At 34.0% G+C, this 26627-nt stretch overlaps 1 protein-coding gene and 1 pseudogene across 1 annotated transcript in view; one reads left to right on the forward strand and one right to left on the reverse strand.

Annotated features, from left to right (window-relative positions):
* The window catches only part of LOC141340600 (uncharacterized), a 363155-nt gene that overhangs the window by 197330 nt on the left and 139198 nt on the right, over positions 1-26627 (forward strand). The window lies entirely within an intron of this gene.
* On the reverse strand, positions 1475-25591 carry LOC141342892 (uncharacterized; annotated as a pseudogene).

The raw sequence follows: 26627 nt of genomic DNA on the forward strand, positions 1-26627 counted from the left end.
CATCTTCGCCCATCTCAACCTCTTCCTGCTCGCCCTGGCTAGCAGCCAACAGAGCACTCGCCGCTGGATCCGAGAATGTGAGAGATAACACATCCTCCTCCAGCAGCGCGCTCTCGTCTCCCGCTGACGAGCGCGAGAGACGCACGCCTCTCTCAAACTCGTCAGCGAGCTCCACTTGCGAACCCCACGATCTCAGCCGCCGGGCAGCCTCGGCTGCCGCGGGACCAGAGCCTCGTGGTGCAAGTGAATGTCCCAATTCCCTCGAGAAAAGGGACAAACGAGATCGGAGCTTTTTGAGAGAAAAGCCCTCACAATGCACACACTCCGTTCCCTCAAGGACGGAGCGCGCGTGCTCTTCCCCCAAACATATCACGCACAAACTGTGTGAGTCATCCGGTGTCAGACTCCGCGGACACGGATCAGCACACTTCCTAAAGTTTTTCTCTCCGGGCATTGCCATCATACTCACGCTTAGAACAAGGTGATCTGAAGAACAAAAAGATGGTTGATGTATTCACAAGCGCCCTTTTTATACTAGTAGGCACCTTGTTAATGACGTCATGGGCTGGCGCCGGTCAAGTTCAAGTTCATTGCCGTTGTTTTATAAGAGCTTCAGAACCGGTCACGCTGAAGGCAGTTCCCATAGTGTCCTGAACCAGGACGCAGCGTAGAGTTCCCTCCGGAAGGGAACCTAGCCTACCACATCCAATTCTCGAAAGTCCCGAGAACAAATATTCTGTATGTGTTAGATGACCTTATTTCAGTGACTTCAAAATTTAGTTTTTCAAAATGCACGCATAAACATTGTTTTCTCAAAAACTTAAAAGTGTACATTCATGTTGCTTACATATTTTTGTAGTCCAATTTGTGCTAAATACAATGTATTTAGATTTAGGATATTAATATGTTTTTAACATACTGAAAAAAGCACAAATGTCAAGGCATGTCACAACTTCTTCAGGGCCCCAAAACACCCTCAGACCCCTGAGGGTTAATGTGCAGAATTATTATAAATATTGTCGGTTGTAGTACATACTTTTATAATGATACTGTACAGTCTGTAGTCTCTAGTCTCATATATTGTCTGTATTACATGTTTTTTTTCTAACACCAGTCAAGAGTAATGCTCCTAATTTCACTGTGTGCAGAAACACACAAAGACAATAAAGGCTTGTAATTCAATTCCATTTAAAAGTTTTATTTAGATATTTCAAATAAAGCCTAAAACATCATGGCTTTCAACTATTAAAGCTAAAAAAAAATGTTCTCATGCAAATACATCAGTTGACCACAAATTTGTTAATAAAATATAAAAAGTAAAGATAATGTATTAATAAATAAAAAGTAACATTTAATAATGACTTAAAGCAAAATGATCATTAACTACTGAAAGTAAAAGTAAAAACAAATGAGATTGATTTCTCTCCTACTAATTAACCAGTAGGGGTGGATATACATATACAGTACATGCCAGACCAGTATGTGTAAATCTGCCAGAGATATTCTGCATGACTGTGTATAACAGATGATTGAATAAAATGCTTCTCATGTGCAGTGCAATGATATGGTTCATTTCCAGGGTGGATCCTCTCATGTATTTTCAAATCTGATGACTGACTAAATCTCTTGTTGCAGTGTGAGCATTTACTGTATAAGGTGTCTCTCCAGTGTGGTTCATCTCATGTGTTTTCAAAAGAACTGACTGACTAAATCTCTTGTTGCAGTGTGAACACTCATAAGGTTTCTCTCCAGTGTGGATCATCTAATGTATTTTCAGAGATGATGATTGATTAAATCTCTTGTTGCAGTGTGAACACTCATAAGGTTTCTCTCCAGTGTGGATCCTCTCATGTATTTTCAAATGTACTGACTGATTAAATCTCTTGTTGCAGTGTGAACACTCATAAGGTTTCTCTCCAGTGTGGATCCTCTCATGTATTTTCAAATGTACTGACTGATTAAATCTCTTGTTGCAGTGTGAACACTCATAAGGTTTCTCTCCTTTGTGGATCCTCTCATGTATTTTCATATATGCTGACTGACTAAATCTCCTGTTGCAGTGTGAACACTTATAAGGTTTCTCTCCAGTGTGGATCTTCTCATGTATTTTCAGACATGCTGACCGACTAAACCTCTTGTTGCAGTGTGAACACTCATAAGGTTTCTCTCCAGTGTGGATCCTCTCATGTATTTTCAGATATGATGACTGAATAAATCTCTTGTTGCAGTGTGAACACTCATAAGGTTTCTCTCCAGTGTGGATCCTCTCATGTGTTTTCAAATGTACTGACTGACTAAATCTCTTGTTGCAGTGTGAACACTCATAAGGTTTCTCTCCAGTGTGGATCCTCTCATGTATTTTCAGGTCTCCTGACTTACTGAATATCTTGTTACACTGTGAACATTCATAAGTGTGGATCCTCTTATGTATTTTCAGGTCTCCTGATGTACTGAATATCTTGTTATACTGTAAACACTCATAAGTGTGGATCCTCTTATGCAGTTTTAAATAAGTTACTGAAGTAGAAATCTTTTCACACTTTGAACACATGGATTCTCTCACACCAGTATTTATATTCTCATATACTTGCAAACTTTGTAGACGGCAAAATCTTTTACCACACAAATGGCACGAATGTGGCTTCACCTTTGTATGAACTTTCAAGTGATTCCTCAGACCTGAAGCAGCTAAATACACTTTACCACATTGATCACATGGATGCTTCTCTCTAGTGTGGATGTTTATGTGCTTCTTAAAGCTTGATGAGCGTGAAAAACTCTTCCCACATTGATCACAAGTAAATGGTTTTTCTCCAGTATGAATTCTCATGTGATGCTCAAGACCTGTTTTTCTAGTGAAACTCTTTCCACACTGAGTGCAGGTCGAACATTTCTCTGCTCTTCTTTTATTTAAATATTTCTGTTTGGCTTGAGAGCAACTCAAAGGTTTTTCTCCAGGTTTGAAATGATTTTTCTCCTCAACTTGAGTTGATTCTTCGTTCTCTTCTTTTTCTTTAATCAACTCTGAAATAAAAGTAAAAAGGGTTAATTTTCAGTAACTTGTTATAAGCTGAGAAACATGAACAAACTAACATTTGAGAGCAGTGCCAATAAGTCCTACAGATGGTGGCACCAGAAGCAGATTAGGTAGAGCTGGTGTGTGGGTATCAACAATAAAGATAATTTAAAGGGGTCATATGATGCAGTTTCCTTTGGAGTGTTACAAGCTGTTGGTGCCTAAATAAGATTTGTGAAGCTGCAAAGATTAAAGTCTCAAAACCAAAGAGAAATTTATGATACGAGTTTAGACTTAGCCACAACTCCCTATAATGGCTTGTTCAAACACCCCCCTCCCCCCCCCACTTGTCCACGTCACTGTGTGAGTAGATTAGCGTAACACATCCCATAAAAAAATATGAATATGAAAAGAAAGGCGTAACTTTACCGGCTGTAGTAGTGTTTCAGAGCCATGTTGAGGAGTCGCAGAACGTTTCATTGAAAAAGCAAACGTACTTGGTTTGGCCTTTCAATTGAGGACACAACTTGAAATCAGTGTTTAAGTTATATTTACTTAACTGTTCTGGAACAGTAAAATGCAAATAAAATGCATTTGAGTGGGTGATGCACATTTCAAGGAGGACTGTTTCCTGAACCTGGGAGAGCAGCTTACAATGCCAGATGTACACAAAGGGTTAGGCTATAAAGTAGGGCTGGACCAGAATATTCGATTATTCAAATATTCGTTCGGTGGGTTGGCATTCGATTTAAAATTTTGAGATTCAAATATTCTATTTTTTTTCATACACTTTGCATCCCCCCGCGAAACGGTTCTCATTCACGCTTAAATATGAATGAAGATCAGACTGCTGCCACTAACATAGAGACAGCAAAAAAAAGAGAGAGAGAGAGATTGAGCAATATTTGAGAGACACTACTAAAGTACAGTCGGGCTCACTTGAATGGTTAAAGCTAAACTAGGGCTGTGCTGTCGCAATGACAACCGCGCCTCCGAGTTCAAATGCACGCAGTAGGCTAAAGCTGACCGCTAAAATAATCACCATGAATGTGTCGGGGGGAAAAGTAAGGAGATATTCAAATTATTTATTAATAAACTAGTATTTGACACAAATATAAAGTTGCCGATCCTGACTCGTCATCTGCTCACTGGACGCGCCTTTAATGCCTAAATGTATATGTATGGATTAGGCCTATAGCTAATGAAAGAGTTTTGTTCTTTACCAGGGCCGGATTTAGCCAGCCCCATTAGGGGGTGCATGTAGAATATTGGGGGGGCAAGTGTGGGTGAGCTTCTCTAATTATCTATGCAAAGAAAACTATACTAACTATGCTGTCATCATATCAGTCCACCTATCCATATCTCTATCTTCTCCTTTGATCCATTTGATTTGTCTTATAGGTTTTATGTTTGATGCCCTACCCTCTGCATTTACCCGGGCTTGGGACCGGCACAAATAGGACACTGGCTTGTGCCCTTTTGAGGCTGCATTTATGTTTTTTTTTTTTTTTAATTTGTACTTTTTTAAATGTCTCTATCTATCTATCTATCTATCTATCTATCTATCTTTTCATTTTTTTGTCTTTTTATTTTATTCATATATTTTTTTATTTCTTTTTTTGTGTATTTTTTTTACAAATTTTTTTTTTTAAAGCATCAGTCGTCTGCTTTTCTGTGCAAAAAGACTAACAAATGCATGCATATCTAGGCCTGTGGTTATGCCCTTCTCCTGAGCCAGAATAACTACATTTCTTTTTCTTTCATGTAGCAATAGTGCGGCGGAAGGGAGTAAGAACACGAGACAAAGTGGAGAAAGAGCTTTAGCATGATGCAGATGATATTCCAATCACAAGGGAGGTCACATACATGCGATGGAGCTGAGGAAATGCATTCTTATACCCGTGTAGATATTTGCAAACGGTAGAGAGGTCTTCAAACTCTACATTGCCATCATCATCAGTCTTTTTAAATTCTTTTCCAGTCTTTTTGCATTTCAGTTTTCACAGACACTAGTCCATATCGCGATTTGAATTAAGTGACAGACCAACTTTTGATTTATTAATCCAAAAATCGACGAATTCTGTGGTATTCCGCGCTATAGTAAAGTCGGTTTTTATGAATGGAGTGCGCGATCCCGTCCGTGTTTTCGCAGAGGAGAAATTGTAAACGCGCGATCATGTAGAGACAGAAATTACATACCTTTGTGTAAATAGGATAAATAACATAAGGCAATTTAGTTTGTTTGTTTTATGAAATTCGGAATTTTGCATGCCTTTACGTTTGGGGGGGCAGTCACAGCATTTAGGGGGGCATTGCCCCACCTTGCCCATGCCTATGTCCGGGCCTGTTCTTTACAGTTCCGGATGATATATTACTCTTACCTGTATGTGCAAAAATTAAGTTTCACATCGCACCAGCCTCCGTGTCCTGCAAAGCGCGCTTCAGCTTTACTCTCCGCACAAATGACTGGATATGCGCCTAATAGCACACGTTTATCTAGGTTAAACAATTAAACTAATATTGTGATATGCTTCAAGTTTTTTATATTTATGGATTTTAATTTAAATCAGGATGACTTGAGATTGCTAAATTGATCTGTTTGGCGCTGGCCGCTTGGTCGTTACTTTAAAAAACAACAACTTGAATTTAACAAATAAAAAGTGTTACAAATATATTTCTAAAATAACTTTATAACCAAAAGAAACAAAATAAATGTAATCACATTGCTATTACAGCAGCTGTGCAGTGGGGAAGAGAAAGAGAAACAAGACCGGTTCCAGTCGGACTCGGGCCAGTAATTCTCATGAGATGTCGGAATAGGTCTTGGCAAGGTTTTAGGAATTTTTGCAACTAATGTTTGTTGAATAGCCGATTTAACATCCTATTTAACGGAAGTGCTCAAATAAACACGCACGTTTGTTAATAATGTTTAAGCCTCATTTATTTTGGGTTTCAAAATAATATACATATGTATTTCATATATAGGCCTATATACACATACGTTATATACAATTTATATTTATTTATAAATAATTTAGATTTGTCAGTAATTGTGGGAGTGATTTGTTTGTTAAAATATGTTAGGCTACCTTATTAAAAGTATTGCTCCTAACAGACCTGTGTGTTTTGTATCACTAGCGCAGTGTCTGTTCACGAAGCAAGCTCTGCCTGCGTGATGCGCGCCGCATCCAACTCGCAATGTTCTATTACAATTTATTAATTCTGAAAGTGTTATGTGTTCATATTGCACCAGAATGCCACACTGCACTCCTTTGTGTCCACAGCAAAAATCGATTGGATGAACTGTTCTCGACATAATCAAAATGCAAACATAATAAAAATGCATACACACAGACATTCCTGCCTTTATTAGAGAGTAGAATATGTTTAGCCCCTCCCTCCGAAATATTCTGTGTTGATTACTGCCGAAGCTTTGAAGCTCAAAAAATGGTATTCGGACCAGCCCTACTATAAAGTGGGCCAATCACAATGTTGCATGAACAGTCTGTGCTTCTGACTGATGGCCTGTAAGTACGTTTTCATATTTAAAGAATTCAGTACTGACAATTCAAACATGAGTCTTGAGCAGTGTAGAGTAGTGCTTGTTGTTTGTTGTTCTACGATCGCAAAAGCAGACTGCATATACACAATAATAACTGCACAAACACATAGCATTATAACACACACAAAATAATGCTCTTTTTAGCATCATCATATGCCCCATTTAATCATAAGATTACTACCGTTTTAAATTCATAAGCGCAGTTCCTAAAAAAATATTACAGGTTTATTTCTTGGTAATACACATTTGACAGCTAAGCACTGAACCTGAGTTGGGAAGCATGCAAAATGTACCTTTATTACCATCAGTCACGTAAAAAAAATCCAGTTTTCTAATAGAAAATTAATATATTCTATTCTTACTAAAAGTATTAACTGACCAACAATTTAAGAGATTATAACTGATGTGCGATTCAGTCGCAAAGTTAAGAAAAGTTTGGCGTTCTGAGATTTTTCTTACTATATTCAGACAAAAAAAAGTTGCTTGATGATTTGATGTTTTAAAATTTAAAAATATAAGAAACTAATGAGTCAATCAGTGTGCCTCTCCTGCCATCTACTGGTTATAGTGGTACTGAATGTATTTTATTTATATATATATATATATATATATATATATATAATTTTTTTTTTTAATTCCTTATTTTACAATTTTTTTTTTTTTTACTGGATTATTAAAGGGCTGGAAATAGTTGTATGGAATACTTAAATGTCATTAAAAAGTTTTTTGAATTTCTCTCCCAAAATACAAACTCAAACTAAAGATGTTATAGCATTGGACTATTTCAGCCGCACCACCATGACTTTAGCTAACACTACTGTTTCTGCATCAGCCTTGTTTGATCTGTTCATAAAAAATTCAGTACCACTTTCTTTGAAACCCATATTTATAATATATTATAAAATACTATAATGAATGCATAATGCATTATAAAAAACCTTTTTGTATGTTGTATTATATTATGAGTATTCATAAGAACAGTTTTGATGCATTATAATTTCTCTTTATTTGTGGTTATAGCTTTTAAGAGTATGATTACCTCCTCATAGATTTAACATATTACAAGTCTCGTATCTTACCAAGTTATGCACGTCACTTTACTTAAAGCACAGAGAGCACTTATAAGTAATAATAATAACACTAATAATATTTCTCATAGAGCCATAATTTGATGTATCAGATGAATGTGTAACATGACACATTTGTTTTATCAGTTTGATTATTTGGAAGGTACCCTTTAGACAGCTTTTGAAAAGTAACTCTGAAACTGCATGACAGCTAGCAGTAATTATTATTAGTATTATGCTAAATATATTCAAACACCGTATTTTGATGGTTCCCCAAAAGACAAACTGATATGTAACTTTGCAAGTATGTGAATCTTCTACCTAGCCTAACCTTAACCCAAGTCTACTAATACTAGACTAATAATAATTAATAATAAAGGGAGTGTTAATACTAATAATACTAATAATAAAGGGAGTGTTCGTGTAGTTGGAAAGTTGCTTCTAGTCAGTAGACCAGAGGGCCCATCATAATAAAATATATTGAAAAAAATATATATAATAATAATTGGTATAGGATATAGTCCATTAAAAATTGCGTAGATTTAATATGCCGCCCATTGTGTCTAATAAATAATCATATTCTTAAAAGTTAGAACCCCAAATACTCAAGTACTTTAGTATTTTGTAATTGTTATGATTATTCATGAGATGATACAACATATTATACGATTATTATTATTTATTTTTTATAATGCATTCATTACAATGCCTTAGTAATACTTTATAATGGATTATAAATAGGGGCTTCATTCTATGCAGAATTTAAATGTTTCTTACTAGATCTGGAAGTGGTTTTGCTCCCCCATCTATACTTTAACAGACTGATCTGCTTTAAAGATTGTTTCTATTACAATTAACTAAATCTAAAGCAGCTTGAAACTCAGTATTAATATAACTTTCAAATAATGTATCACAAACAGTCATTAAAGATGAATGAAGATTAAACACCAACCTCCTTGTTCCTCCTGTTTTATTCTCAAAGGTTCTGGTTCCTCCTGTTTTATTCTCAAAGGTTTTGGTTCCTCTTGTTTTATTCTCCAGGTTTCTAGTTCACTCGTGTTCTCCTCACTCTCTACTTTAACAAACATCTTCACAGCAGCAGATCTCAGTTCAGCTCATACTTCTCCAGATATTCCTGCTCACTTCCAAACCTAGACACAGCTGTGAGGATGAGAATATTACAGATATTTACTGACTTGATTCAAAAACTGTATTTTTCTGTTTACAGAAACTTCATTTCTCACAGATTGAACTAAAACAGAAACCAAACAAAACAACAGAGAGCAGTGAAACTAATCTTCTTCTTCTGAGGTTTAATGGTGTTTATCAAACAGAAGTGTGTGTGTTAGTGCCACCTGCTGGACTGGAGTGAGAAGCGCCGAAAGGAGGGAAAATATTACGGGGAAATGACTTTGTTTGTCTACAAGATGCGCTATTTTTTCTTTTTTCTTTTCTTTAAAAAAGCCGATTTGCGCAAATAAATGAAAATGACTTCAAATTAAGACTCACATCATGGTATTTGATCAGCATCAACAGTCTTTGTCAGTGAATATTAAAGGAGAAAAAAAGAGAATAATATGCTTTCCTACAATATAGAAAAAAGTATTTAACCCACAATGCCCCAACCTCAATCTAGTTTTACTGAGTCCCTACAGGATGGACAAGTACAAAAACATTTGAAAAATGTGTCTACCCTTGATTTCCTTTTCCCATCCTCTCTGCCATTCCTTTATTAAACTTGATTATGACCTTTTCTGCATCTTTAATTGGCAAAAACCATGTCAACATATTCAGTTGTTACTCCTCATCTTCCCTTTTAACAGTGAACAGTTCAGTGAATAAATACAAGATACAATACCTGCTTTACTAGAAACTTAATCTCTAGAAGTGCATTCATTAAAAAGTATAATTGTGTATGATCAGTGTTATGATTTTAGTGAAGTTACAAGTTTTGAAACCAAAATACCTGCAACATCCAGTTATACCTTTAAGAAACTCAGAAGAGAAGATCAGGAGACTCTTGATTGAGATGTTACTAAAACACTCCATCACTGGAGTTTTATTCAGATTTCAGGATCGTCATTAGAAGATAAAATATGCAAAGGATGTAAGCAGTTACAGGGATTTGTCCAGATTTTCAGCGACTCTAATCCAATCAGCAGAACTATAGACTCATTATCACAGAGATCAGGGAAAGTCTCACCTTCAGCCTCTGCATTCATATTTAACTCAGATATTGATCAGAAACAAAAGACACCAATTAAAGAAATGAGGCAGAAACATCAACAGCCAATAAAGACAAAAGATGACACTTACCATGATTTCACATTCATATTCACACACTCCTAAAGAGAGATATATTCATTCCCATACCGAAATGTAATATATGACATATATGTCCCTATATCAGAAGTGCTACTCTCATATATGTTAAATATAGGGCAATATATTATTATCACATATATACATCTTCTGGATATATGTAGATATATGTTTATAATATATATGAATTTCCCATAGTACAATTTGTATATAAACATATATTGAAAGTATATATATGGTCAACTTTTATATGGTATTGCATGTTATGACCATATATGTTTACAATATATATTAAAATTGTATATTGTATTATATGATAAGACCATATATGTTAACAATATATATCAAAATTACCAATGTATATATTGAATTTATGCAAGTTTATTAACCATTTATGCCTAAAAGATACTGCTTATTGTAAATCACATAACAAAATATTTTTTTGCTTAACTTTATTGTTTCAATTCAGTTTTCTGGGGAAAAAATACAGATGAATATATAACCTGTTCAAAAAATGCCAATGTACTAGTTACTTGTAGTAAAACGAATGTATTATGGAGTTATTGAGGGGGAAAACACTTAATGTAACTGTTTGTCCAATGTCCATATGTGCTGTCATCATCAATGAACTAAAACGCATTTCATTAAAATACATGAGCGATTGAGTGCGCGTCACAATACCGCTACTGCGCATGCGCCAAAATTCAAACTCACCCGCGCTAACGGCAGAGTCTGAGCAATGGCTGGGCAATGATACAAGTCATCTGCGGTAAGATGTTTTTCTTAGTAAGTGGAAGGATAACAAATGGGCCAATACATTCACATAATAAACGACAATGATTTTATAGACGGGCACGAAGACAGACCGACATCACTGAGAGGAAACGATGAAACGCCTTTGAATGTGGCAGCGGTGCAGGTAATGTATGCTAATTTACTCAACGCTTTATACCTACGCTAATATTTCATAGAAATTAAGTGTTATATGATTGTTTTGGTCTGCAAGAGCCTCTGTCTCTATATAGAGCAGATACGTTTTTTAAAATATTCCCTTGCATTGTTTTATATATGATGTTATGTTTACAGCTGCATTGATGTGTTTTGCAATTTGCTTGCATTAAAGTTAATTTTAGCTAACGTTACTGACCGATATAAAGTTGGTTCGACGTTTGACATTAGATGTTTGACAGATATTCAGCCGCGAAAAACGTCAATAGATCCTTAGTGGATGAGTTTAACTGTATAAAAATGAGCTTATTTGTAAAATATCTAAACATAGAATTTGACACAGCTGACAGTTTATTTGTTTAAATCCTCATCAATATGTTGTAACGCATAAAGGCTCTAGCAGCAGCTAGTTCGTGTTTAGGCCAGCTAGGGACCGTCTACAAAGTACACATAAAAGGATAAAAACATTAATGGTTTCCCATCAGAATCTTTTTTTGTTTGTGTTTTTTTTTTTTTTTTTTTTAGTTAACAAAACAAGAGCAATTTTAGCACCAATGTCTCTGAAAGATATAAAGACAAACACTTATAATGCTCACTTGCATTTCAATAAGAAATACTGTAAACAAGATATGTGATTGTGGTTATATACTATTACTATTAATAAATAAATAAAATGAATGAAAACAAAACAATATTAATTATCATTATCATTCCATAATCCAGTGGTTATGCAGTAGGATTATTCCAGCTCCTTGTGAGAACATTTTAATGTTCATTGTATTCACAGAACTGTGACACCAAAAAGTTGCTATTGAAATAAACCAATAAATAAATTCATATAAACACACTTCTCTATCACCTTCATGGTGTGTCTCTTATTTATGTTTTTATTAGAACATTTTTTTGTTGTTTTTTGTTTTTTCATTTGTTTTGGTCAGACAACTGTAACAGAACACGTGCCATAGAAATTCAACAATTCAGTCAAAGCTGGCAAAAGTGTTGTTTTGCCATTGTATTGACTTGAATTTGAAAATATATCTAAAATATTAAAAAAGTAACCAAAAATATTTATGACACAGTTTTATATGACTACATTAAAGGGTGTGTCTTGTTACAGATTATCAAACATTTTGGTGGTGGTTTTAGCCACAGAACTATAACAGAACACCCCAGCTAGGAATGTTTTTGTTGTAATAATACTCAGAGAACATTATGCTATATGTTCTGCTAATGTTTTCAGTGGCAAGTTTTATTTTAGTTCCCAGAATATTCTCATAAAAGGTTGAATAACATTCTCTAAAAACAATCTACAAATGTTTATTAATAACAACATTATCCTCTAACATTTTCATAGATTTAAGTGGGAACCTTCACATAGGATATTGGATGCACACTCAAATGTTGCTCAGAAGTCAAATTTTTGGTCAAAAGTAAAAACCCAAACTTTGTTTACAAAAGATCTTACTGAGTTTAACAGAGGTTTAAATTTTGATGTATATTTTAAAGTAATAGTTTGGTTTGATGTTACCATTATGGTGAGAAGTGTTTGCTTTAGTTGAGCAAAATTGGACTCCTGGGGTGTGTTCCATAAAACAAGTTTACCAAATAAGTCAGGCTTATTTCAGTTAGTCTGACTTATTTTGTGCCAAATCAAATGACAATAAGTCAGACTAACTGAAATAAGCCTGGCTTATTTGGTAAACTTATTTTCCCTGATTTTATTTTATATTTTTCTGTAGTTGCTGTAGTTATGTGTTATGGCAAAAGCTGAGCAAATATGGTTGGATAATAATGATCTGATTATTAGCTAGTCTGACATGCTAGCACTTGATAGTTCTGAAGACAGAAGTTCACCGGAATTTTAATAATAAATCTTTTTGTCACAAACATCAAGAATCAGTGTATGAATCTCAACAATGGTGATATGCTTTACGCTGCAAAGTATTCTGGCTGCATCATACAAAACTCATGCAGGGCTCCCAGAATGCATTGCGGCATGAAGCATGTCACCGTTGTTGAGATTCATACACTGATTCTTGATGTTTGTGTGTCCAAGCATTCAGAAGCTTGAAGTGATTCATGAATGGTGTGTTGTAAAAATACAGTTTATCTGAAGGATATTTATTAAATATAACATAACTTTGTATAGCAGAGATTAAACTCGAGATGTGATCAGATCAGCACGAGATGATATTATTAATATAAGCATTATCTGATCACATTTTCTCTTGCTGTTTTTGCCATAACAATCACAGTTACAGCCACCAAGAAAGAAAAATATAAGAGTGAAATTGCCCCACTAAAGCAAACACTTTTCACCCTAATGGTGACATCAAACCAAACCATTACTTTCAATCAACATCTAAACCTCTGTTCATCTCAATAAACTTGTGTAAATGTATGACGTTCTGGTTTCTAATAAGTGAAGCTGGTAATGCTGTTTTTGGAGTTATTTAATGACGCTGGAGCTTGACATCAAACAAAGATTGGGTTTTCACTTTCAACTAGAATTTGACATCTGAGCAATGTAAGTCCACATCTAGTGTGGTGGGAATCTCTATTAGATTGCTAGAGGATAATGTTCTAACAATGTTATCAATAAACATTTGGAGAATGTTTTTTAGGGAATGTGATCCTACCTTTTAGTTGAATATTATGGGAACTAAAATAAAGCTTGAAAACATTTCCAGAATAGGAAACCTTTCTAGCTGGGACATACTATTGAAAATAAAGCAATACATCATTTTGTTTAAAATAAATACAAGCTTGTATCCCCGCTTCAAAGGCTTTGTCTTGTTACAGATTTCATAAAGAGCATTTTGCAGTGGTTTTCATTGTCAAAAGTGAAGCAGAAGTCACGCTATTGATATTAAAATATATCTTGTGAAACCTTTAAAAGAGAGTCCTGTATTACTGCCCCCTAGAGGAACATACTGCTGTTTCGACTGAGTTTGACATTCAAACTATTTAAATAAATTCATTTAAAATGCATACAGTTTTCCATCTTAACTGCAAAGGCTGTGTCTTGTTCCTTGGGTCTAAAAGAGCATTTCCATGCAAGTTTTACTGTCATATGTAAATCAGGATACATGCTATTGAATTCAATTCAAATCTGTAAATAAATTCATTTAAAATGATTGCAGTTTTATTTCCTCAAATCTTAAGGGTGTGTCTTATTACTGATTCCTAGAAGAACATTTTGGTGGTGGTTTCAATCATGTCACTATAATAAGACACATTCTATTGAACATGAAACATTACATAATTTAGTTTAAAATAAATACAAGCTTCTGTCTCAGCTTCAAAGGGTGTGTCTTGTTACAGATTTCATAAAGAACATTTTGCAGTAGTTTTCATTGTCAAAAGTGATGCAGAAGTCACGCTATTGATATTAAAATATAGCTTGTGAAACCTTTAAAAGAGTGTCCTGTATTACTGCCCCCTAGAGGAACATACTGCTGTTTTGAATGAGTTTGACATTCAAACTATTTTAGAAATTAATTGAATTGCATGCAGTTTCCATCACAACTTAACAAGCTGTGTCTTGTTACTGGTTTCTAGAAGAATATTTCAATGTTGGTTTTAGTCACAGAATTATAAGTGAACACATGCAACTGAAACTGAATTTCTAATTCAATACATCAATTAGAAAAAAAAATTGAGCACAAAAGAGTCTGTTTTGTTTCTTAAAAAAAACACTTTTTTTCTGTTTGAAAAAAAAAGTCCATATATAGTATATTATTTTATTGATACATAATACATTTTATCATATGAGTATGGAACAATACAAATTACAATGTAGCAAATTACAATGTAGCTCTAGATATAAATAAACAAACATACATAAATAGTTCATTATGCATTACCACCACCTAGATAGTACAGTCTAGCACTCTTAGAGAGGCAGTATATTATTCTATTTGTTGTTGTTGTTGTTTGAAAGTTACTATACTTTTGAGTAAAATATTGAGGATGGCCCCATATGTGACCATGGACCACAAAACCAGTCATGAGGTTAAATTTTACAAAACTGTAATTCAATAAATAAGCTTTCTATTGATGTATGGTTTGTTAGGATAGGACAATACTTGTCTGAGATACAACTTTTTGAAAATCTGGAATCTGAGAGTGCAAACAAATCTAAATACTGAGAAAATCGCCTTTAAAATTGTTCAAATTAAGTTCTTAACAATGCATATTACTAATCAAAAATTACATTTTGATATATTTACAGTAGGAATTTTACAATAAATCTTCATGGAACATGATCTTTACATAATTTCTTAATGATTTTTGGCATAAAAGAAACATCTATAATTTTGACCCATACAATGTATTTTTGGCTATTGCTACAAATATACCCCAGCGACTTAAGACTGGTTTTGTGGTCCAGGGTCACATATGTTATTTCAGTGATATGTAATATAGAAAATTTATTCAAACAGGAAATGATACTGCTCAATGAACACTGATATTAATAAATAATAATAATAATAATAATAATAATAATAATAATAACAATAACAATAACAATAACAATAATAATAATAAACCATTACAGAAGGTATTTAAACAACAAAAAATCATGTTCAATAATTACAATTACTGGATGAGTGCAACTGACAAACATGAAAAATAAGAATTACTGATTTTTTTTTTAAATTAATGAATGAATTAATATATTTATTTATCTATTTAAATTGTTTATTTTGGTGGGTAACATTTATTTATTTTTTATTCTAAGTAACAGTTGGTAAACAATAAATAAATATAAACATTTGCTCACTGTCGTAGAGTACAAAGGGTTCATTTGACTTCACTACTAGGACTTAGTCTGACTTACAGTTCTATGAATATACACAGTTGTGGTCAAAAGTTTACACAACCCTTGCAGACTCTGCTAAATGTTTTTATTTTATTACTTTTTTTAACCAAAATAAGAGGGATCACACAAAATGCATTTTATTTTTTAGAACTGTTCTAAAGTCCCAAAGTAAAACATTTTGCATCAAAGATGTTTACATATAGTCCACAACACAAAGTAATAGCTGAATTATGTCAGAAGCTTCAGAAAAAAACAAAAACAAAAAAAAACTATATGTTTCCCAGAAGACAAAATTACTACCCAAAGAGTTTATGAGACCTGTAGAATGTAGATGTTTATATGTTTAAGAATAGTGGACAGTTTAACTACTCAAGACAAATAAAGGGAAAAAAAGGAATTTACAAGATTTAACTCAGTAGCGTGTGTCCTGAATGGCGTATGACAGTAAAACCTGAATTTAAAATGTTAATTTGGGAATCATAAACAAGACACACTTTTTGAAGTTGAAATAGAATACTGTATTGATTTTAAATAAATGCATAAGTTTGAATGTCAAACTATTTATTTTAAACTACTTCTTGCATTGGTTTAATTTTCAATAGTATGTGTTCTATTTTAGTTCTGTGACTAAAACTACCATCAACATGTTTTTCTAGAAACCAGTTACAAAACACAGCCTTTGAAGTTAGGATAGAAGACTATATTGATTATAATTAATTTATTATTTTGAATGTCGAAACAGCAGTATGTTCCTCTAGGGGGCAGTAATACAGGACTCTCTTTTAAAGGTTTCACAAGCTATATTTTAATATCAATAGCGTGACTTCTGCATCACTTTTGACAATGAAAACTACTGCAAAATGTTCTTTATGAAATCTGTAACAAGACACATCCTTTGAAGCTGAGACAGAAGCTTGTATTTATTTTAAACTAAATTTTGTAATGCTTTCATGTGCAATAGAATGTGTCTTATTATAGTTACAAGATTGAAACCACCACCAAAATGTTCTTCTAGGAATCAGTAATAAGACACACCCTTAAGATTTGAGGAAATAAAACTGCAATCATTTTAAATGAATTTATTTACAGATTTGAATTGAATTCAATAGCATGTATCCTGATTTACACATGACAGTAAAACTTACATGGAAATGCTCTTTTAGACCCAAGGAACAAGACACAGCCTGTGAAGTCGAGACAGAAAACTGTATGCATTTTAAATGAATTTATTTAAATAGTTTGAATGTCAAACTCAGTCGAAACAGCAGTATGTTCCTCTAGGGGGCAGTAATACAGGACACTCTTTTAAAGGTTTGGCAAGCTATATTTTAATATCAATAGCGTGACTTATGCTTCACTTTTGACAATGAAAACCACTGCAAAATGCTCTTTATAAAATCTGTAACAAGACACAGCCTTTGACGTTAGGATAGAAGACAGTACTGATTTTAAATTAATTTTTAAGTTTGAATGTCAAACTCAGTCAAAACAGCAGTATGTTCCTCTAGGGGGCAGTAATACAGGACACTCTTTGGAAGGTTTCACAAGTGATTTTTTGATATCAATAGCGTGACTTCTGCATCACTTTTGACAATGAAAACCACTGCAAAATGTTCTTTATGAAATCTGTAACAAGACACACCCTTTGAAGCTGAGACAGAAGCTTGTATTTATTTTTAAGTAAATTATGTAGTGCTTTCATGTTCAATAGTATGTGTTCTATTATAGTTACATGACTGAAAACAACACCAAAATGTTCTCCTATGAATCAGTAATAAGACACATTCTTTGAAGTTAAGATGGAAGAACATATGTACTTTACATTGATTGACCTACTCGTTGATATTTTAATATCATGTGCTGTGTTGTAGTTTTGTGAATAAAACCAACATTGAATTGTTGGTCTATGAACCAGTAATAAGACACAACCTTTGAAATTGATCTGGCAAAACTGTATGTTTCAAGAATGAATGTGTTAACAGATTCAAATTGAATTCAATAGCGTACATCCTGATTTACATTTGATAGTGAAAGATGGCTGTAAATATTGATCTTTGAACAAGTAACCAGACACACCACCTGGAGTTTACATATCAAACTGTGTGCATTCTAAAATTAATTCATTTAAACTCCTGAATGTCAAATTTGGTCAAAACAAGTTCGGTATCTTCCTCTAGGGGGCGGTAAACTGCACAATATTTGTCATGCTTTAGGAGCTTTTACTCAATGGTTTCATTTCAATAACTTTTGTTGCGCTATAGATCTGTGAATAAAATATATATCTAAATGTTCTTTTATGAACCAGTAATAAGACACAACCCTTAAATTTGAAATTTATGTTTTATACATTTCACAAGTGAAGCATTTAGATGAAATAATTGTGCTTTTTGCTCTGCGTTTTGCACTTTGCAGACGGTCCCTATCCTGCACTATTACATTATAAACTCTATCAGTTACAATTCCTTAAGGCAGATTAAAACAAATAAAACATATTGTGTGTTCTCTTCTACATTTGCAAACAGTTAGAACATAATATGTTTCTTGTCATTGTGCTCAATCGTTAAAGAACTATTGAAGATTTCCAAGGCTGAATCTCTGACAAATGTCAAACGTCAAACGTCGAACCAACTTTATATCGGTACGTTACTGGGTAGGTTAATGAACAATCTGTATGGAGATACTGCGAGCTAATTGTTTTCACTGGATAAGCAATGCCACATTTGGAAATTATTTAAAGCTGTCTGACAAAAATAACGGATGAAAATTATAATGTTTATCTCTGAGATGTAGTCTAGACTAGAACTATAAAACTTCAAAAAATGGAATTATTTAAATAAAAGCACCTTGAATTCATATAGTAAATTACAGTAACGTTACTTGGTTATATTGCACCAAGTGCATTGACATGTCAGTGACATGCCTAGAGTGGGTGCATAAGAACATGCATGTTGTGTACATTGCATAAAGGTAACAGTACACTAAAGGATGTGATTATGGGGTTTTAAAAATATGGTTAATCTATCGTAGTAAATTTTGTTCATATCTTTGCTGATAATTGTGCTATTCTCGTTTGTGTCCCATGAATAGGTAATGAGTCCCGAAATTCTCATAAAACAGAAATGGAGGCCGAACCTGCAGATGTGGATGGCAGTGATGTGAATGATGGAGCGTCTACACAGAAAAGGTTAAATATGTAGACAAATCAACAAAATATGTGTCTCCGTGTACCATTTAATAAAATTCTAGTGCATTTAATCTATAAATAACTGTAGAGGTTTTGGATATGGTAAGATTAAACTTATTTTAGTGAATGAAGTACCACATTTCAGTTATCATGTTGTTAGGGTGGGTACACAAAATATTATTTTATCCTTGCTTCAAGAAAATCCTCAATCTATCTGCTTTCTAACAGCTTCATATGGCCGTAAACATTTATCTTAAACGTGGCTTTAAGCACTATAGATTATTAAAGTTTCACTTTCACTGTGACAAAGGCAGTAAATGTGGTGCGGGAAACTATTAATTGATTATTCTACAATTAATTGCACTATAAATTACACTACAATGCAAAACACAGTAAATTGATAAACTGTTTGGCGTGATGATGTTTAATGCCTCCGACAGGCCCTGTAGTCCCATTTAGCAGCATGTTAGCAACCATCTTTTTTAAAAAACATAAGAGTTTAAAAATTAAAATACGAATCAAAAGTGGGGTTTAACTGGTGTTTTTTTATGTCATAGAATAAAATGTGAAAGGATTATGAGTTTGTGTGAACGGCGGACCTTATTTTAGGGGATTTAATCAAAATTGTCATTCAAAAATCCATGTAATAGTTCCACCCTGTTTTCTCCAGGCCAAAACAATGCACATATTAGGTATTATGAATGTCAACACTTTATTTAATTGATGCTAAATAGCAAATTAAATTGTACCCTTAGCTGTGAACTCTGTCATTGAGCATTTGGGCTACTATATTTTAGTTCTTCATGTATATAGAGACATATTATTTGAGGGGCCATGCAGGCTGTGCTCTGTTGTTCTGCCATGTCCTTGTGGTATCTGGGAATATTTTACAACTACAACTTACAAACATATATACATTATTAGTATTCTGCAGTTTTAAAAGAATCTTTAACTTTACCAACTGTTTAATATTCAGTATATTTGTCATCTTATAGTAGTTTATCACTTTGGTACAATGTTGGATTGCAAGTCTTAAGTATATGGTTCAGAAAATTTATTGTAATTATCTTATCAAAATCTAACTTTTATCTTTTTTTTTTATACAGATGCTGGAATCCAGACATTTCTTCACCTGGGGCCTTCTGGGGATGGCAATAAACCAAAAACTAACCAAGCTGTGGGAATACAAACCTGTAGACCTTTAGCTGGACCACTACAATTGATGTTTTGTTTCTTATGCCTGTTCAGTGTTTTGATCAGTTATATATGTAATTGTTTCTTTTTTTCTGTTTGATTGTGCATGTCAGTAACATTTTTTTTTCCCTATTTAAATAAATTCTGTTTAAATAAAGATGTTTCTTTGTGTACCATTTAACATTTAAGGCTCAAGGTGTGAAATGTGCAATGCACTGCAACTTTGTAGAGTGTAGTGTCTCACATGTGTCCTGTATTTAAAGATCAAAGATCACATATTAAAATATTAAATATGCATGAAATATATGGTTTCATATATGTCTAATTTGTATATAACATAATAAAAAAATGCATATATCTCACATATATTAATAATTATATATATTCCATATATGGCAATACATGTATTATACATACATAAACATATATTTTTGTATGGGGTAGACTTATATGTCAATATATGAAATTGTTCCATTTTCTAATAGGAATCATATATGGATATGGCATATACAAGACATGTATTTAATACATGGGTATTTCATATAAGCACATATATTACATTTCGGTATGGGTTTTACTGACATGAGAGTCAAGGCTCCGAGCTCTCGGTCAGCGAACTACATCACTAAGCCTCTTTTAAAAGCTTTTAAATAAAAACAGTCCAGCGACTGTACACAATGTAAACAGAATATCATTTTAAAGAGCTAAGCGCATATGAGCTGTTTCATGTGGTTTACGGATGAGCTTCGGGGCTGGCGTTTCTTCGTCCGTGTTCACAAAACTACATATTTTAAAGGCATTAAAAAAATAATTAAAAAAAAACACTCCAGCGATTGAACAATAATAGTAGATTAGTGTATTTAAAACGTTAAAATGCTTGCTTATTTGTGCTGCATTTTTGTGGAAACGAATAAGCTAGTAAAGACTGTTTCATGTATATGGTCTCATCGTTTGAACCACGTTAGTTCAACGAAGTACGGCTGTTGTTAAAGACCTTACCAACTAATAACTAATGCTATTTAACTGATTAGAGTTCTCAAAAAATGCAACTGTATTGAACATATAATCACTCATTTAATATTTTTTGTTCCCTGTCATTTCGCTGTATTTTATGTTTGATTTAGCACAGGTTCTCTCTTACGTCATACTCCGAAAGTCCCCTTAGGCATTTGTGCGCATGCGCACTACTCATAAATGGTGATTTAATAGGACGCACAAAAATACAGATTAAAATCATTTATATTTAGATTAAATGGAAGATATAACTTGTACTGCATGTTAGCTTGCAAATTATGCCCAAGAACATAATTTATTAAGCCATATGTCTTGCTAACAAGAAACAATGCCTCTAACCACAGGTCACGTACGAAAAATAAGGCCCCGTTTAAGCCATTCCACTCCACTGAAGGGGTGGAGCGGAAAATGAAAATAAAAACGGCCTTTTAAAATTTAAATGTTCCAGCGATTTCATTCCGTCAACCCCTTAGAACACACCAAGAGCTAAATTCAGATGTTTGAGAGTAGTTTTATTTAAAACGGAGAGAGCTGCCTTCAGCCAGTGTTTTACGAACTGCTCACATCCCTTGAATACTGTGTTTAAGCTTGTGATCTGAGAGCTTTGTCTTCACCTGTAAGAACGGCCTCCTGAAATCTGAATAAACTCCAGTGATTGAGTGTTTTAGTCAGTCTGGATGACCACAGCGACACACAAGACCAGCTCAAACAAGTCTCCTGATCTTCAAGGTTGTATCAGCGATTTCTAGCCTAAAACATAAAGTGTCAATTTCAGCTGACCTTTCTTCACGATCCGCTCGCTGCCTGCCCCATAAATTGTCTGTGAAAAAACCACGTCTCTCTGGTCAGCCTAGGGTCCGAGATATGCCAAAAAAACAATCGGCGCTATCAACTATTCCACACATAAACAAACAGTGTTCCAACCAATCAGCGTCAGGGGTTTGGTGTTGTGGACTTTCCTACTGGTGCTGGGATGTGAGGGAGGCGGAGCGAAAGTCCACAACACCAAACCCCTGATGCTGATTGGTTGGAACACTGTTTGTTTATGTGTGGAAAGGTTGGTAGTGCCGATTGTTTTTTTTGGCATATCTCGGACCCTAGGCTGACCAGAGAGACGCGGTTTTTTCACAGACAATTTATGGGGCAGGCAGCGAGCGGATCGTGAAGAAAGGTCAGCTGAAATTGACACTTTATGTTTCAGGCTAGAAATCGCTGATACAACCTTTCATTTTCCTGCAGGTGTATTAAAGGTATTTTGTTTTCAAAACGTCTAACTTTACTAAAATCATAACACTAATACAACATGACATATTTGATTTTTTTTTCTGATGGATGTACTTCTAGTTAAAGTTTCTAATAAACTGTTTATTGTGTCTTGTATTTATTAGCCAAACTTTTCAATGTTAAAAAAAGAAGAGAAGGAGTAACAGCTGAATATGTTTTTGCCAATTAACGAAACTTAAAAGGTCATAATCAATGGACTATATTCCTTTTAAATTTGCCATCACACAACCTTGGTAAACGTTACACAGCAGCATTGACTGGTTTAATGTGAATTTAATGGCAAGGTATATAAACAAAAAGCATAGTCTTATAAATGAACATTAATAAAGAATATTACTAATAGATTTACAATGTTATTAACTTTAGAAAAGCATCATCACATGAGTAAGAAATTCTATTCTATATACAACATTTCTATGATTTATTTGTGATTCTAGAGAGCAGTGAACCAATGGGACTTTTATTTTGCTCCGGTGATATGACGTCATAAAGATGTGCCGCGCTCCTCATCTGTTGTGAGTCACCTGAAGAAAGGTTTGTGCTTTTAAAGTTTTTAAACCAATGGATATTGTTGCATCAATTAAAGCGTTTTTACAAGCTATGTAAAATAAATCATCCTTATTAAATATAAGAGTCAGGCTAACTCTATATTGAGCTCTTATTTGCGAAATTTTTGACTTTTAATCACATCTTTATGTGTAGATGAGAGGTTTTGATAGCTTTGTAAAGTGTTTGCTGGCACTTTGTCAGTGGTTTATTGGAAGTTGTCTAACTTATTTAACCTAAATATGCACTGTAATATTAATGTCAATCGGTGATCACTTAATGAACCGAATGAACTGAATGTTCTGTGGTTTCAGGAGTGATAAAATCACTTCTCTACAACAGAAAGCTCCAAGATTTCATCATTTCTGAAGGAAGCCGCTAACAGAAATGCAAGAAACAGGTGAGCTGAGAAAGTTCATTAAATGCATTAAATGCATTTTAATGTACATATTACATACACAAAATATTTGCTTATATCACCATGCATTTGTTATATTACAGTTATTTTAGGAAGATTTTGACATCCAAACATGTGTGACACAAACCTATTAAGATAATTTTATAACTTGTGTTCTGAAGATGAACGAAGGTCTTACAGCTTTGGACCGACATGACAGTGATGACAGAATTTTCATTATTGGGTGTGAACTATCCATTTAAGGATGAGGTCTACAAATTATCAAACATGGACTTAAATATTTTATATCATAATGCAACATCAATGCACATTTGTCTGAGAATTTCCTTTTTTAAACTCGGCCTCCACTTTACTCATTTATGTGTACTTTAGCATGCTATGTTATTCATACAAACTTTGTATTTACAAATTATGTGATAGACACTGGCCATCAATACTTGAGATTCAGTTTCTGTGTTTGTTTGTGTATTCGGTATGCCAAACAGAGTATATGTCTCAAAGCCTTGAGGAAGGAGTTCACATCTCAGATGACATAAGAAAGCATCTCTTCAGGGTTCACAAATACCGGGCTGAGAAGATCAGTGACATAAACCATGCAAAGGTCAGTGGTGAGTATTTTCATAGCCAAACACTGTACAATTTAAATGGACAGTTAAGCACTACAGATAAAATCAACAAATCAGAATTGAGCATCAAGACCTGCAGTGTAAATGTAGCCATAGAGATGGGCTGTTAAGTTTACAATCTCTATATGTAGCTAATTTTAACATTTTAATGAAGCTTGCTTATTTCTTTTTACAGGATTAATCAGCGAGTCCGGGTGAAAGCTTGAAAACACATTCATATTTCATTATTTTTAAATAAAATAAAATGTTAACTTTTTGTGCTTGATGTTTATTTCTCTCTGAGTTAAGAATCAAGTTATTATTATTTTGATTTCATGTGCATGGTCGATGAATTTACTTTGGAAAAACACAACCTAAGGTAAAAAGGCAAAAAGGTAAAGCAAATCTTTTCAATATTACCTGGTTATAATTTTAGGTTACAGTTTCTAGTGTTGTTTTGGCAACATTTTAAAATATATGTTCTTGATGTTGTTTCTTTCACAATAAGGATAAAAACAATTCATAAATGTAATGTTTTAATTAATATGACCAGCAGGTTTTAATGGCTGCCTGTGCACCTGACTGCAATGGTGTGCAGTTTGTAATGGTATTTGTAGTGGAAACCATTACAATTTTGGTTATGGTTTCTATTGTTTTTTTAACTGAACCATCAGAACCAACACAAAACTGTAATGGAAACCATTAAAATGTGCAAGTTAAAACCAATACAAATCTCTAATGGAAATCATTAAAAATGTGTAAATCAAAACCAATTCAAATCGCAAAATGTTAATGGCATATGCCTAAAACACATGGAAACCATTTGGTAATGGTTTTATTGGTTGTAATTTCTGTGATGGTTTCTAATGTTTTTTAATGGAACGATCAGAACCAATACAAAACTGCAATGGAAACCATTATGTGCAAATCAAGACCAATACAAATTTGTAATGGAAACCAATACAAACCATTAAATCCTATTGGAATATGCCCAAAACACACTATGTAATGGAAACCATTTGGTAATGGTTTTATTGGTTAAAATCAATGTTCAAATCAAATCATCAATGTTTCAACTGTAATGTTTAGAAGCTCTCAGACCCGTCACACCACATCCTACAAACACAAATCAGACTCCTCTTGTGTCTACATTAATAATCAATCCTTGGTTTAGATCTGTCCATTGACGGATGACATAACGCCCTCACACACACTACTCCTGTCACTGGATCTTTCTTGGACACTGAGAGGAAATACAAAACCCAAATGAAAAATACACACAACCAGTTGATAATCATATTAACATTACAAGGTATTTAATAACAGTAATAAAGTATGTTGTAATATTGACATGATTTAATGCGAGTTAAAATACTTGGCTGCTAGCTAGTCAATGTCTAACGCTAACAGCTGATCTAGTCGCTTACAGCTGAGGTAACTGTTATCGCTACTCACCTTCAAAGTTGTGGATGTAACTTGATATGTACAATCGAAATCCTTTTACACGCTTGCAACCGGGTGCAGGTGAAGAGTGGTCAACAATCCTGTGGACATCGTTCACATCAATTTTCGGGAGGCCTTGTAAACAACGAGTGAAATATGCCATGTTTCGCAATCAAAACCTGCCGTCTCGCTTGCTATAGCAATACCGCGAACCGGAAATGGTCGACCGCACACTCAAGGCGGCGGAAGTAGAACTCCTTAGTTACGTGCACGTAGCCTATAGAACCACGCAATTCGCCTGACAGAACTTTATTGGTTCATTGGTAAAAGAATCCCCATTAGCTGTCACCTAAGTGGGACGAGCTAGTCTTCCTGGGGTCCATACAAAAGACAAATTTACAATACACAAAATACAAGTCAAAATCTTACAATGGTCATCTAAAAGCCTTTGCAGACAGCATTATAAAACAAATTGAAATCAGTCAGAAAAAGTTATTACATCATAGACATAACATTCCTTATCACATATAACAGTGAATGTGCTCATTCATCCTCACAAATTTAAATAGTGCATCCTCAGATGGTCTAAAAGTCAATAGCTCCAATTGATACAACTCTGAAGCATAGGACTACGGCAGACATAGCACACACACACAGATCTAACGCAGCACCAGAGAATGGATAGACTTTCAGACAAACAGATGCTACAAAAACCTCAAGATCACATTTGTAGAAAGATATATTCAAAATAGGCCTCATAATTATTTCAAATTATGGCTTATCCAAGGGTTTGATTTTGGTATCATAAATAGGATATAAAACACAACACCACTGATTTGGGTCACTTTCTCACAATCAACAGGTGAAAATCGATTAAGAGAAAAGTTAAAACCACTTTTAGCTGGATGAATTAAAACAAAAGGAATATTTGAGAGAATATAGTGTGTAACCCAGTGTAATAATTTACAAGTCTTTTTTATACATGTTTATATTTCAGGTGCATTTTATAAATATGGTTGTGAATAAGTTCTATGTTAATTAAGTTGATATTTATTATTTTTGTATTTTGATATTTCTATTGTTTATCCAATCGAATTCACTTGTCCATGTTGGGTGTCCAATCAATCCGCTAGATTAAGGTAAAGGGGGCAGGAAGAATTGAGGGCGAAGTTGAACGAGGAAGAATCGGGAGAGCACGA

Source organism: Garra rufa, chromosome 1, assembly GCF_049309525.1.
Source record: "Garra rufa chromosome 1, GarRuf1.0, whole genome shotgun sequence".
Taxonomy (NCBI): domain Eukaryota; kingdom Metazoa; phylum Chordata; class Actinopteri; order Cypriniformes; family Cyprinidae; genus Garra; species Garra rufa.